Raw genomic sequence first — 12,048 nt, 5'->3', positions numbered from 1 at the left:
TGTGGTCACTCATCTAGAGCCAGACACCCTGAAATGTGAAGGCAAGTGGGACTTAGGAAGTATTACTACAAACAAAGCTAGTAGAGGTGATGGAATTCCAGCTGAACTATTTCAAATCCTAAAATATGGTGCTGTTAAAGTGTTTTACTTAATATGCTAGCAAATTTGGAAAACTCAACACTGGCCACAGGACTGGAAAAGGTTAGTTTTCATTTCAATCCCAAAGAAAGGCAATGCCAAAGAATGTTCAAACTACCTCACAACTGCACTACCTCATGTCCTAGCAAGGTAATGCTCAAAATCTTTCAAGCTAGGCTTCAACAGTATGTGAACCAAGGACTTTCAGATGTACAAGCTAGATTTAGAAAAGGCAGAGGAATTAGAGGCAAAAAGGCAACAACCAATTTGTTGAAAGCAAATTGCCAACAAGTTAGATCATAGAAAAACAGAGGAAATCCAGAAAAACATCTACTTCTGCTTCATTGGCTACACTAAAGCCTTTGATTGTGTGAATTAAAACAAACTGTGGAAAATACTTAAAGATATGGAAATACCAGACCACCTCACCCGCCTCCTGAGGAACCTGTATGCAGGTCAAGAAGCAACAGTTAGAATCAGACATGGAACAGTGGACTAGTCCAAAATTGGGAATGGAGTACATCAAGGCTGTATATTGTCACCCTGCATATTTAACTTACATGCAGAGTATATCATGAAAAATGTCAAGCTTGATGAATCACAAGCTGGAATCAAGATGCCAGGAGAAACATCAATAACCTCAGGTATGCAGTTGACACCACCCTAATGGCAAAAAGTGAAGAGGAACTAAAGAGTCTCTTGATGAAGGTGAAAGAAGAGAGTGAAAAAGCTGGCTTAAAACTAAGATCATGGCATCTGGTCCCGTAACTTCATGGCAAATACATGGAAAAACAATGGAAACAGTGACAGACTTTTTATTTTCTTGGGCTCCAAAATCACTGCGGATGGTGACTGCAACCACAAAATTAAAAGATGCTCGCTCCTTGAAAGAAAAGCTATGACAAACCTAGACAGCATATTAAAAATCAGAAACTCACGTTGCCAACAAAGGTCCATATATCAAAGCTATGGATTTTCCAGTAGTCATGTACAGATGTATTAGGTGGACCATAAAGAAGGCTGAGCACCAAAGAATTGATGCCTTCGAACTGTGGTGCTAGAGAAGACTCTTGAGAGTCCCTTGGACAGAAAGGAAATCAAACTAGTCAACCCTAAAGGAAATCAACCCTGAGTACTCATTGGAAGGACTGATGCTAAAGCTGAAACTCCAATACTTTGGTACCTGATACAAAGAGCCAACTCATTGGAAAAGACCCTGATGTTGGGAAAGATTGAGGGCAGGAGAAGGAGACGACAGAGGATGAGATGGTTGGATGGCGTCACTGACTCAATGGATATGAGCTTGAGCAAACTCTGGGAGATGGTGAAGGACAGGGAATCCTGGCCTTCATGGACAGTGAAGTCTGTGGGGTGGCAAAGAGTGACTGAGCAAACAACACAACTGAGCTACTGAACAACAACAAGGAAAGTTAAAAGACAAACTAGTAAAAATCATCTATATCCACAATAAGTAGTTAAGAGATACACAAAACAAAAAAGTAACATATGTCAAAAACATCCAGTGTGAGGAAGAATGTTCAAAATGAAGGTTTATCAGAAGTGCTTAAACATAAGAAATCAACTTAAAATGATCATGTACCTCATATATACGGTTACATGTATCAACAAGAAAGTATAACAATTGCAAACATAACATAACACCCCACATAAGAGCAACAAAATATGTAAAGAAAATGTTAACAAACTGGGGGGAAACTGACAGTAATAATATAATAGTAGAAGATTTTAATACCTCATTTACATCAATGGTCATATCATCCAAATAGAAAATTAAAGAAACACTGGCCTTAAATAACATCTAATGTTGTTGTTCAGTCACTAAGTCACATCTGACTCTTTGCCAGCCCTTAGACCAGATGACAAAACGCCTTAGATGGATGAAAATATATATACCCACACAGAATAGCTCACCCCAAAAGAGCAAAATACACATTATTTTTAAGGATACTGGTAATAGCCTTCAGAATAGATTACATGCTATGCAAAAAAAACAAGTCTTCATAAGTTTAATATTGAAATCATATCAAGCATCTTTTCCTACCACACCACTATGAGACTAGAAATCAACTGCAAAAAAAAAATTTTTTTTTAAACTGCAAAAAAAAAAATGTGGAGTCTCAAATAATATGCTAAAAACAACCAAACAGACACTTAAGAAATCAAAGAGGAAATGAAAAAATATCTGGAGACAAATGAAAATGTAAACACATCTATCCAAAATTTATGAGAAACAGCAGAAGCAGTTCTAAGAGGGAAGCTTATAGTGATTAAAAAAAAGTAAACAATCTAATATTGTACTTGAAGGAAAGAGAAAAAGAGCAAACAAAACCTCAAGTTAGTAAAAGGAAAGAAACCATTACGATAAGAGCAAAAATAAATAGAGACTAAAAACCAACAGAAAAGACCCATGAAATTAAAAGTTAATTCTTTGAAAAGATAAATAAAATTTATAAATGTTTAGCCAGACTCAAAAAGAGAGAGGGACCAAACAAAGAAAATCAGAAATGAAAGAAAAGTTCCAGGCAATACCACAAAAACACGAAGAAACATGAGAGACTATTACAACAATTACACACCAATAAAATAAACGACCTGGATAACAGAAGACATGGGTAAATTCCTGGACATGTACAATATTCCAAGAATAAAGCAGGAAGAAGTAGAAAATATAAACATACTGATTACCAGTAACGAAACTGTATCAGTTAAAAACAAACAAAAAAATCCAACAAAGTCCAGGACACAGATTCAAAGGTTAATTCTACCAAACATTTAAGGAAAAGTTAACGTCTATCATTCTAAAACTACTCTAATAAAACTGAAGAGGAAGGAATGTTTAAGAACTCATCCTATGAAGCCAGTATCACACTGATACCAAAACGAAACAAAGATGCCACACACATAAAAAGAAAATTATAGGCCGATATCACTGATAAGCATAGATGCAAAAATCTTCAACAAATCATAGCAAAACAAATTCAACAAAACAGTAAAAGAATTATATACCAGGATCGACCAAAACCATCCCAAAGAAAAAGAAATGCAAGAAGGCAAAGTGGTTGTCTGAGGAGGCTTTACAAATAGTGGAGGAAAGAGAGAAGCAAAGGCAAGGGAGAAAGGGAAAGAAATCCCCAATTAAATGCAGAGTTCCAGAGAATATCAAGGAGATATAGAAAGGCCTTCTTTTATGAAAAATCCGAGGAAAATAATGGAATGGGAAAGACTAGAGATTTCTTCAAGAAAACTGAAGATACCAAGGGAACATTTCATGCAAGGATGGGCACGATAAAGGACAGAAACCATAGGACCAATTAGAAAGAGAAGAGATTAAGAAGACGTGGCAAGAATACAAAGAAAAACTACACAAAAAAAGGTCTTAACAACGCAGACAACCAGGATGGTGTGGCCCCTCATCTAGAGCCAGACAGCCTAGAGTGTGAAGCCAAGTGTGCCTTAGGAAGCAGTACTATGAACAAAGCTAGGGGGGTGATGGAATTCCAGCTGAGCTTTTTAAAATCCTAAAAGACAATGCTGTTAAAGTGCTACACTCAATACATCAGCAAATGTGGAAAACTCAACAGTGGTCATAAGATTGGAAAAGGTCAGTTTTCATTCTCGTCCCAAAGACGAACAACGTGAAAGAATGTTCAAACGACCATACAATTGCATTCATTTCACATGCTAGCAAAGTTATGCTCAAAATTCTTCTATCTAAGCTTTAGTAGTATGTGAACCAAGAACTTCCACATGTACAAGCTGGGTTTCTAAGACGCAGAGGAACCAGAGATCAAACTGCCAACATTTTCTGGATCATGGAAAAAGCAAGGGAGCTTCAGAAACCCATATACTTTTGCTTCACTAACTATGCTAAAGCCTTTGTTTGTGTGGATCACAACAAACCATGGAAAATTCTTAAGGAGATGGGAACATCAGACCACCTTATCAATCTCCTGAAAAACCTGTATGAGGGTCAAGAAGCAACAGTAAGGACTAAACATGGAACAATGGATTGGTTCAAAATTGGAAAAGGAATACATCAAGACTGTATATTGTCACCCTGCTTATTTAACTTATATGCAGAGTGCATTATGCAAAATGCCAGGGTGGATGAATCACAAGCTCAATTACGGCAATCAAGATTGCTGGGAGAAATATCAACAACCTCAGATATGCAGATGATACCACTCTAATGGCAGAAAGCAAAGAGGAACTAAAGAGCCTCTTGATGAGGGTGAAAAGGGAGAGTGAAAAAGCTGGTTTAGAATTTAACATTAAAAACTAAGATCGTGGCATCTGATCCCATTATTTTGTGGCAAATAGAAGGGGGAAAAAGTGGAAGCAGTGACAGATTTTATTTTCTTGGGCTCCAAAATCACTATGGATGGTGACCACATTCATGAAATTAAAAGACGTTTGCTCCTTGGAAGGAAAGCTATGACAAACCTAGATAGCATATTAAAAAGCAGAGACATCACTTTGCCAACAAAGGTCCATATAGTGAAAGCTATGGTTTTTCCAGTAGTGTATGGATAGGAGAGTTGGACCATAAAGGAGGCTGAACACTGAAAAATTGATGCTTTCGAACTGTGGTGCTGGAGAAGACTCTCGAGAATCCCTTGGACTGCAAGGAGGTCAAACGAGTCAATCCTAAAAGAAATAAACCATGAGTATTAATTGGAGGAACTGATTCAAAAGCTGAAGCTCCAATATTTTGGGCACGTGATGCAAAGAGCCAAGTCCTTGGAAAATACCCTGATGCTAGGAAAGATTGAAGGCAAAAGGAGAAGGTGAAGGCAGAGGATGAGATGCCATCCCTGACTCAATGGACACGAGTCTGAGCAAACTCTGGGAAACAGTGGAGGAGAGAGGAGCCGAGTGTACCTGACACAACTTAGCGACTGAACAAAAACAACAGCATACCACAATCAAGCAGAATTTACCCCAGAGAGGCGAGGATGTCTCAGTGCCCACAAATAAACAGATATGATGACCACATTAACAAACTGAAGAATGAAAATCAGACCATCATCTCAGAAGATGCAGGAAACTCTGACAAATTTCAACATCGATTTATGATAAAACCTCTCAATAAACTGGGTATAGAGAAAACATATCTCAACATAATAAAGGTTGAGACAAAACCACAACACCATACCAACAGTGAAAAGCTGAAAGCATTTCCTCTGAGATTGGGAACAAGACAAGCACGACCACTCTTGCCACTTTTCTTCAACATAGTACTGGAAGCTCTAGTCACAGCAATCAGAGATGCAAAGAAATAAAATGCATTCAAATTGAAAAAGGGGAAGTAAAACATACCATTTGCAGGCATGATACCATATAGAGAAAATATAAAGTAACCACCAAAAAGTATTAGAATTAATGTGACTTCCCGGGTGGCTTAGACAGTAAAGCGTCTGCCTTCAATGCTGGAGACCCGGGTTCAGTCCCTGGGTTGGGAAGATCCCCTGGAGAAGGAAATGGCAACCCACTCCAGTACTCTTGCCTGGAAAATCCCATGGACGGAGGAGCCTGTTAGGCTACAGTCCATGGGGTCACAAAGAGTCGGACACGACTGAGCAACTTCACTTTCACAGTAAATTTGCAGGATACAAAATATACAGAAATTTGTTGTACTTCTGTATACTAATATATACTAATATCAAGTATCAGAAAGAGAAATTAAGAAAACAACACCATTCACAGTAATGTAATAAAATAAAATAATTCAGAATTTTGTTAAACAAACATACTACTCAAGGCAATCAACAGGTTCAATGCAACCTCTATCAAAATATCAATTGCTTTAGGAAAAAATAATCCTAAAATTTTGTAAAGAAATGCAAAAGTTCTGCAATAGCAAAAGTGATCATAAGAAAGAAGAATAAAACTGAAACATCACACTCCCTTATTTCAAACTCTACTAAAAAAACTCTACTACAAAAGATCAAACGAGTCAATCCTAAAGGAAATTAGTCCTGAATATTCATTGGAAGGACTGATGCTGAAGCTCCAATACTTCGGCCACTTGAGGCGAAGAACTGACTCATTGGAAAAGACCCTGATGCTGGGAAACATTGAAGCCAGGAGGAGAAGGGGACAACAGAGGATGAGATGGTTGGATGGCATCACCAACTCGATGAACATGAGTTTGAGTAAGCTCTGGGAGTTGGTGATAGACAGGGAAGCCTGGCGTGCTGCAGTCCATGGGGTCACAAAGAGTCAGACACAATGGAGAGACTGAACTGAACAGAGTGCTATCAGAACCCTTGGAGGTGGGATGCATTGAGCCTAGCCTGAGGTTGGATGACCAGTGAATATCTGGAAGACAGGAAGTCTAAGTCAAAGCTGGAGAAAACAGGAAGAGCTGGAGAAGACAGGAAGTCTAAGTCAAAGATGGAAAGGAGATGGGGCTGAAACTGTCAGGTAGGCATGAGGTGAGGGCAAGGGCATGTTTTGCCAGGCTGAGGAGTTTGGATTTTAATCCAGGAGCCATGGGAGCCACTGAAAAAAGCAGGATTTTTTAAGCCGGATTCACATTTTAGATGCAATTGTTTGTCATAGACCAGAGCAGGGAAACCAGAGACAGGCAGGTAGCTGAAACAGTAACTCAAGGATAGGGAGGCTCGGAAGAGGCTACAGCGACCATGCGCAGCAGGCAGGACAGACAGCGACCAACACAGATGGTCCTGGCCACCATGCTGCACTTTCAGGTATGCTCAGTGGCTGGGTGCTCATATCACGCTTCACTGGACAGACCTGGGGAGAGGACTCAGTCTGGCTGTGCAGAGACATCCTGAAGGGTTTGGGATGTGTTGCAGGCTACAATTGGGGTTGTGCACAGGATGGAGCCCAGTTCTGCCTTAGGAGCCCCCGTTGTTAACACCAACAGAAAGGGAGGGGTGTGGTCCCACTATAGCAACCTTATTCTCAATGTGCTCACAGCTGGCACAGCTCAGCTGCTACAAGCTTTGGCAGCATGTAAGAGACGGTAGACTGCCAACACGTAGAGGCAAGGCTGAAATCTGAGCTGATTCCCAGCAGGTGCATGACTTTAGGAGATTTATACCTGCAGCAGTTCCTGGAGGACATCTGAGCCCTTTGAGACCACAGTAGATAACTGTTTCCCCTAAATTCACAGAGTCAGAGATATAAAAGTAAAATGAAAAATCATGGGAACAACTCCTGGTTAAAAGAATAAGAGAAATCCCCTGAAAAAACAAACAATGAAACAGACCTCTCCGGTCTACTAGACCCCAAGTTCAAAAGGGGGGAATGAAAATGTGAAAGGAACTAAAGACTGCTGTTGAAAGAAATGCAGGTCATCGTAAAAACAAACAACAAACAAAACCTAGAAATGATAAAGAGAAGTCAATAAAAATTAGACAACTCAAAAGCCAAGATAAAAACTGAGCTAAAGTCAATAAGTAGCTACTAAATAATACAGATGAACAAATAAGAATCTGAGAGATAGAATAATAGAAGTCAATCAGAAGACCATACATAAAGACAAATGAAAAAACTGAAAGCAACCTATAAGACCTATGAAATAATATAAAGTGTGCCAGTCTACAGGTAATAGGGATCACAGAAAGATAAGAGGTAAAAAAGGAAATCAAAAGTGCATTTGAAAAAACTATGGCTGAAAACGTCCCAAATCTAAAGAAGGAAACAGATATCCAGGAACAGGAAGCACAGAGGGTCCCAAACGAGATGAACTCAAACACACTTGTACTAAGACATGTAATAATTAAAATGGAAAAAGTTAGGATTATAAATGCAGCAAGAGAAAAACAAAGGATTAGTTACAAGAGAGCCCCGTAAGACTATTAGCTGATTTCTCTACAGAAACGTTGCAGGCCAGAAGGGAATGGCAAGATATACTCAAAATCCTCAAAGGGAAAAAATGTAGCCTAGGATACTCTTCCCAGCAAGATCATCATTAAAAGTGGAAGGAGAGATAAAGAATTCCTCAGATAAGCAAAAACTAAAAGAATGCAGCAATACTAAACCTCTCCTAAAAGAAATATTGAAAGATCTTCTCTAAATTTTAAAAATAAACAAATATGAAAGTCATAATAGGAAAAGCAATTCTATAAAAGAACTGACGACCACTTAAAGAAGCCAGTACATAGATTTTTTTAAAAATAATAAAAAAAAATTTTTGGATTAACATGAAGATGTAAAACAGGAAATCAAAATCATAAAAAATGGGGAAGGAGAACAAGAAAATGTAGATTTTTTTAGAATGTGTTTGAGCTTATATGACTACCAGTCTAAAGCAAGTAGATATAGTAAGGGGTTAACATACTCGAAAACCAGGGTAACCACAATCAAAAACATACAGTAAGTCCACAAAAACCAAAAAGAAGAGAACTCAAACATAATACAAAAGAAAACCATCAAACCACATAAAGAAAAACAAAGGACAAAAAAGAAATACAAAGTCAACTGGAAAACAAGGTTTAAATAGACAATACATACAAACCGATCAATGCTGCTGCTGCTGCTGCTGCTGCTGCTGCGTCGCTCCAGTCGTGTCCGACTCCGTGCGACCCCATAGACGGCAGCCCACCAGGCTCTCCCGTCCCTGGGATTCTCCAGGCAACTACCTTAAATGTCAATGGACTAAATGCTCCGATCAAAAGATATAGAATGGAAGACTGGATAATAAAACAAGAGCCTACACGAGACCAACTTTAAGGCAAAGGACACACATAGATTGCAAGTGAGGGGACGGAAAAAGATTATTTCACGCAATGGAAAGGACAGAAAGTAGGAGTAGGAAAAATCACATCAAACAAAATAGACTAAAACAAAGACCACAGAGAAAGGAGGACACTATATAATGATTAAAGGATCAAAACAGGAAGAGAATTTACCCTCATTAACATATATGCACCCAATATAGGAACACCTAAATACATAAATACCAGCAGACATAAAAGGAGAAACGGACAGAAAGACAGAAATAGTAGTTGACTTTTAACACCACTGACATCATGGACAGATCTTCCAGACAGAAAATCAATAAGGCAACAGAGATCCTAAATGACACAGCAGAATGGTTAGACTTAATTGATACTTTCAGGAAATTACATCTCCCCCCAAAGAGAAAACACATTCTTTTCAAGCATTCATGAAACTTCCTCTAGGATAAAGCACATGTTAGGACACAAAATAAACATCAACAAATTTAAGAGGATAGAAATTATTTCAAGCATTTCTTCTGACCACAACAGCATAAAATTACAAACTAATCACACAAAAAGAAACCAGAATAAAAACAGCTACATAGAGATGAAACAACATGCCGTTAAAATACCAATGATGAAATCGAGGAGGAAATGATGAAATCGAGGAGGAAATTTTAAACACCTTGAGACAAATGAAAAGGAAAACACAACCATACAAAATTTATGGAATGCAGCAAAAGGAGTCCTAAGAAGGAAGTGCACAGCAATATAGGCCTTCCACACACAAAACAGAAAAATCTCAAACATCCTAACCTACCACCTAAAATTAGATAAAACAGACAAAACCCAAAGGCCACAGAAGGAAGGAAATAATAAAGATCAGAAAGGAAATAAAATATATATCATGGTGATCATTTCATACTGTATGCAAATATCAAATCACTGTTAGTACACCTGAAAATAACATAATATTGTATATAAACTATATTTCAGTAACAAGGATATTCAATAGAGGTACAGGCTATAAAACAAGTATGCAAAATAAATGGTTTCCATATTCATGCCTAAAGAATAAAGAATAAACTAGTGAATTCAGTAATATAGCATCCATTATGTTATTATAGAAAAACATAATGCAAGAGAAAGATTGTATTTACAAAAGCAGCACAAAATACTAAAAACCTAAGAATAAACTTAAACGTCCAGGACCCACATAAAGAAAACTACAGAATTCTGTCTCAGGACCTAAAAGATGAGAATAAATGAAAAGATGCAGCAGATGGGGAGAATAACTATAGCTAAAGTACCACTTTCTAGCAACATTTAAAGAACAAATTTAATTCCGTTTCAATCAAAATCCATATGAGTCTTTTAATAGGTAACTAGAAAAAAATCATTTTAAAGTTCATCTGAAAAAAAATTAACACAAGAGTAACTAAACAACTAGCACCAGAGCAGGAACACAATCCGTTCATTTCCTTGGGATTTCTTGTCACACTAGACATTAGGAAGACAAGTTTCACATCTGTTAAGACACAATTTTAATAAAACTTGTTTAATATTATCAAGTCTCCACTGACCAAAGGCAAGAGAAAATGAGAGGGAAAACTTCTCTCTCTTACAAGTCACCAGAGTTTTTGCTGTCTTTTGGGTTTAGTTCAATTCAGTGCATTTGACTGTATGCAGTTCAGTCTGACACCTCAAGTGTTCGATTATTCATTCACTTAATTTTTAATCACACAAATAATACATAAATACACCCTCCTGGTAAAATAAACAGAACATTAGTGATAAAGAAAGGTCCTCTTTGGCCACCATTCCCAATCCCTGAACACTTCCCCAGTGGAAACGGAAAAGTCTTGGGTCTTTCCGTCTACTTACTAGGAGTGCTCTCACTTCTCTAGGCAATCATGAGGGCCCATGGGCTCCAGAGCACTGCTCTAGGGATTAAAATCAAAGGAAAGAGGGGGTTTCCCTGGTGGTCCAGTGGTTAGGACTCCAAGTTCCCAGTGCAGGGTCCCAGTCCCTAGTCGGGGAACTTGATTCCACAGCTGCAACTAAGAGTCCATTCGCATGCCGCAATTGAAAAATCTCACATGCGGCAATGAAGATCCTGCATGCTGCAACTAAGTCTTGGTGCAAATAAATATTAAAAAAAAAAAAAAGGAAAGAAAAAAATTGCTTTACTTGGTTGAGAACATCCCACTTGAAGATGGAAGTAAGCAGAGAAGGACCAATTTTAATATACTGACCTGTGGATGGGAATGGTGGTGAAGCCTCCCCCAGGATTTATGCTAAATTCCACCATTCGGTTCTAGCAACTAGTGATGTTAGTCATTCAGTCATGCCCAACTCTTTGTGACCCCATGGACTGTAGCCTGCCAGGCTCCTCTGTCCATGGAATACTCCAGGCAAGAATACTGGAGTGGGTTGCCATTTCCTTCTCCAGGGATCACACCAAGGTCTCCTGCATTGGTGGGCAGACTCTTTACCCTTTGAGCCACCAGAGAAGCCTGCAGATTCTATGCAAAATAAGAAGCTGGGTGCAGAATTTTCCTTGGAGGTGAATACATCTGTCTCTTTGAGAGTGGCCTATGAAAGCAATCACCCATCACTAATGGCTCCAAGTAGGGCCCTAGGGGCAAGCCAGACAGCCTTGACACCCAGGTCCCCAGAGACAACTAACTGCCCTATAGCGGTAGGATAAATGAAAAAGCTAAAAGATCCACAGAGGGGCACCATATGTCCAGACAGACTGTGGCTGCCTTCAGCGGGAAACGTGCTAGAGCAACTCATGTCCTGTTAGAACCAGAAAGACAAAATATGGGGGTCACAAGATTCAAAGAGGGCCATATAATATATGGAGAAAGAAAAATGTTGGCCAGTTTTCCCAGACTGTGCCACTGGAGAGATAAAAGACCTGAAATCATGAATATGATGAGATAAATGTTCTAAATTCCAAGCCTCTTGGAGAAATTAATATTAAAACCTACTCTTTAAGTCAATGCATCAGGATTTACATCTTTACAGTCCCAACCAGGTAAGTGGAGAAGAAATGCCTTGTCTCCAAGGAGCGAACTCCAGATTGATCACAGGATCTGAAAACGCAGGCCGAGTAGTTATCTGTAAAAGTCGTAACTCCCTGAGAAGCAGTTCACCTTGACTCTCACAAGCCCAGCTCAACTGGTCCAAA

This window comes from Bos indicus, chromosome 13 (genome assembly GCF_029378745.1).
Source record: "Bos indicus isolate NIAB-ARS_2022 breed Sahiwal x Tharparkar chromosome 13, NIAB-ARS_B.indTharparkar_mat_pri_1.0, whole genome shotgun sequence".
Taxonomy (NCBI): Eukaryota; Metazoa; Chordata; class Mammalia; order Artiodactyla; family Bovidae; genus Bos; species Bos indicus.
The sequence above is the reverse complement of the archived record's forward strand: the minus strand, read 5'-3'. Positions refer to the sequence as shown.